Source organism: Strix uralensis, unplaced genomic scaffold (assembly GCF_047716275.1).
Source record: "Strix uralensis isolate ZFMK-TIS-50842 unplaced genomic scaffold, bStrUra1 scaffold_488, whole genome shotgun sequence".
Lineage (NCBI taxonomy): Eukaryota > Metazoa > Chordata > Aves > Strigiformes > Strigidae > Strix > Strix uralensis.
In genome coordinates this window covers 27,516-31,703 of record NW_027437082.1, presented here as the reverse complement: position 1 = coordinate 31,703, position 4,188 = coordinate 27,516, and positions in this window count along the sequence as shown.

The following is a 4,188-nucleotide window of genomic DNA, read 5'->3' as shown; positions in this document are numbered from 1 at the left end:
TGACTGGGAGTAACTGGGAGTAAGGGAGTACTGGGAGAGATGGGAGTACTGGGGGAGACTGGGAGTAACTGGGGGAGACTGGGAGTGACTGGGAGTAACTGGGAGTGATGGGACTACTGGGAGTAACTGGGAGTAACGGGGAGTAAGGGAGTACTGGGAGTGATGGGAGTACTGGGAGTGACTGGGAGTAACTGGGAGTGACTGGGAGTGATGGGAGTACTGGGGGTCACTGGGAGTAACTGGGAGTAACTGGGGGAGATTTGTAGTAACTGGGAGTAACTGGGAGTAACTGGGAGTGATGGGAGTACTGGGGGTGACTGGGAGTAACTGGGAGTGATGGGAGTGATGGGAGTACTGGGGGTGATGGGAGTTAACTGGGGGAGACTGGGAGTAACTGGGAGTAACTGGGGGAGATTTGTAGTAACTGGGAGTAACTGGGAGTAACTGGGAGTGATGGGAGTAGTGGGAGTGATGGGAGTACTGGAGGTGACTGGGAGTAACTGGGAGTAACTGGGGGTGACTGGGAGAAACTGGGACTAACTGGGAGTGATGGGAGTACTGGGGGTGACTGGGAGTAACTGGGGGAGACTGGGAGTGACTGGGAGTGATGGGAGTACTGGGAGTACTAGGGGTGACTGGGAGTAACTGGGAGTAAGGGAGTACTGGGAGAGATGGGAGTACTGGGGGAGACTGGGAGTAACTGGGGGAGACTGGGAGTGACTGGGAGTAACTGGGAGTGATGGGACTACTGGGAGTAACTGGGAGTAACGGGGAGTAAGGGAGTACTGGGAGTGATGGGAGTACTGGGAGTGACTGGGAGTAACTGGGAGTGACTGGGAGTGATGGGAGTACTGGGGGTCACTGGGAGTAACTGGGAGTAACTGGGGGAGATTTGTAGTAACTGGGAGTAACTGGGAGTAACTGGGAGTGATGGGAGTACTGGGGGTGACTGGGAGTAACTGGGAGTGATGGGAGTGATGGGAGTACTGGGGGTGATGGGAGTTAACTGGGGGAGACTGGGAGTAACTGGGAGTAACTGGGGGAGATTTGTAGTAACTGGGAGTAACTGGGAGTAACTGGGAGTGATGGGAGTAGTGGGAGTGATGGGAGTACTGGAGGTGACTGGGAGTAACTGGGAGTAACTGGGGGTGACTGGGAGAAACTGGGACTAACTGGGAGTGATGGGAGTACTGGGGGTGACTGGGAGTAACTGGGGGAGACTGGGAGTGACTGGGAGTGATGGGAGTACTGGGAGTACTAGGGGTGACTGGGAGTAACTGGGAGTAAGGGAGTACTGGGAGTGATGGGAGTACTGGGGGAGACTGGGAGTAACTGGGGGAGACTGGGAGTGACTGGGAGTAACTGGGAGTGATGGGACTACTGGGAGTAACTGGGAGTAACGGGGAGTAAGGGAGTACTGGGAGTGATGGGAGTACTGGGAGTGACTGGGAGTAACTGGGAGTGACTGGGAGTGATGGGAGTACTGGGGGTCACTGGGAGTAACTGGGAGTAACTGGGGGAGATTTGTAGTAACTGGGAGTAACTGGGAGTAACTGGGAGTGATGGGAGTACTGGGGGTGACTGGGAGTAACTGGGAGTGATGGGAGTGATGGGAGTACTGGGGGTGATGGGAGTTAACTGGGGGAGACTGGGAGTAACTGGGAGTAACTGGGGGAGATTTGTAGTAACTGGGAGTAACTGGGAGTAACTGGGAGTGATGGGAGTAGTGGGAGTGATGGGAGTACTGGAGGTGACTGGGAGTAACTGGGAGTAACTGGGGGTGACTGGGAGAAACTGGGACTAACTGGGAGTGATGGGAGTACTGGGGGTGACTGGGAGTAACTGGGGGAGACTGGGAGTGACTGGGAGTGATGGGAGTACTGGGAGTACTAGGGGTGACTGGGAGTAACTGGGAGTAAGGGAGTACTGGGAGTGATGGGAGTACTGGGGGAGACTGGGAGTAACTGGGGGAGACTGGGAGTGACTGGGAGTAACTGGGAGTGATGGGAGTACTGGGGGTGATGGGAGTACTGGGGGTGACTGGGAGTAACTGGGAGTAACTGGGGGTGACTGGGAGTTAACTGGGAGTGATGGGAGTACTGGGAGTGACTGGGAGTAACTGGGAGTAACTGGGGGAGATTTGTAGTAACTGGGAGTAACTGGGAGTAACTGGGAGTGATGGGAGTAGTGGGAGTGATGGGAGTACTGGAGGTGACTGGGAGTAACTGGGAGTAACTGGGGGTGACTGGGAGAAACTGGGACTAACTGGGAGTGATGGGAGTACTGGGGGTGACTGGGAGTAACTGGGGGAGACTGGGAGTGACTGGGAGTGATGGGAGTACTGGGGGTGACTGGGAGTAACTGGGAGTACTAGGGGTGACTGGGAGTAACGGGGAGTAAGGGAGTACTGGGAGTGATGGGAGTACTGGGGGAGACTGGGAGTAACTGGGGGAGACTGGGAGTGACTGGGAGTAACTGGGGGAGATTTGTAGTAACTGGGAGTAACTGGGAGTAACTGGGAGTGGTGGGAGTAGTGGGAGTAGTGGGAGTGATGGGAGTACTGGAGGTGACTGGGAGTAACTGGGAGTAACTGGGGGAGACTGGGAGAAACTGGGACTAACTGGGAGTGATGGGAGTACTGGGGTGACTGGGAGTTAACTGGGGGAAACTGGGAGTAACTGGGATTAACTGGGAGTGATGGGAGTACTGGGGGTGACTGGGAGTTAACTGGGGGTGACTGGGAGTAACCGGGAGTAACTGGGAGTGATGGGGGTGACTGGGAGTAACTGGTGGAGACTGGGAGGAACTGGGAGTGGTTGAGGGAGTTGGGAGCAATGGGGGGATAAGTGGGAGTGGGGGGAGGAACTGGGAGTACTGGGGTTAACTGGGAGTACTGGGGGGAACTGGGAGTACTGGGGGGAACTGGGAGCAGCATGGGGGGAACTGGGCAGCTAAAGGCTACAGCAGGGTCCTCCCAGTCCCTCCCAGTACTCCCCAGTCCCCTCCCAATATCATTCCAGTCCCCCCAAGTCCCCCTCAGTGTCCCCCCAGTCCCTCCCAGTACTCCCCAGTCCCCTCTGAAGGTCCTCCCAGTAACCCCAACTTCCCCTCAGTGTCCTTCCAGTCCCCTCCCAGTGCCTCCCAGTTCCTCCCCAGCTCCCTCCCAGTGCCCTCCAGTGCCCTCAAACCACCTCCCAGTGACTCCCAGTGCCCCCAGCCCCCTCCCAGTGCCTTCCAGTCTCTCCCAGTGCCCCCCAACCCCATCCCAGTGACTCCCAGTGCCCCCCAGCTCTCTCCCAGTGCCTCCCAGTCCCTCCCAGCCCCCTCCAAGTGCCCCCTAGCCCCTTTCCAGTGCCTTCAAGTCCCTCCCAGTGCCTCCCAGTCCCCTCCCAGTGACTCTCAGTGCCCCCCAGCCCCCTCCAAGGGCCCCTGAGTCCCCTTCCAGTGCCTTCCAGTCCCTTCCCAGTGACTCCCAGTGCCCCCCAACCCCCTTCCAGTGCCTTCCAGTCCCTCCCAGTGCCTCCCAGTCCCCTCCCAGTGCCCCCCAACCCCATCCAAGTGCCCCCCAGCCCCCTCCCAGTGCCTTCCAGTCCCTCCCAGTGCCTCCCAGTCCCCTCCCAGTGCCCCCCAACCCCATCCAAGTGCCCCCCAGCCCCCTCCCAGTGCCTTCCAGTCCCTCCCAGTGCCTCCCAGTCCCCTCCCAGTGCCCCCCAACCCCATCCAAGTGCCCCCCAGCCCCCTCCCAGTGCCTTCCAGCCCCCTCCCAGTGCCTTCCAGTCCCTTCCCAATGACTCCCAGTGCCCCCAACCCCATCCAAGTGCCCCCCAGCCCCCTCCCAGTGCCTTCCAGTCCCTCCCAGTGCCTCCCAGTCCCCTCCCAGTGCCCCCCAACCCTATCCAAGTGCCCCCAGTCCCCTCCCAGTGCCTTCCAGTCCCTCCCAGTGCCTCCCAGTCCCCTCCCAGTGCCCCCCAACCCCATCCAAGTGCCCCCCAGCCCCCTCCCAGTGCCTCCCAGTCCCCTCCCAGTGCCCCCCAACCCCATCCAAGTGCCCCCCAGCCCCCTCCCAGTGCCTCCCAGCCCCCTCCCAGTGCCTTCCAGTCCCTTCCCAATGACTCCCAGTGCCCCCAACCCCATCCAAGTGCCCCCCAGCCCCCTCCCAGTGCCTCCCAGTCCCCTCCCAGTGCCCAC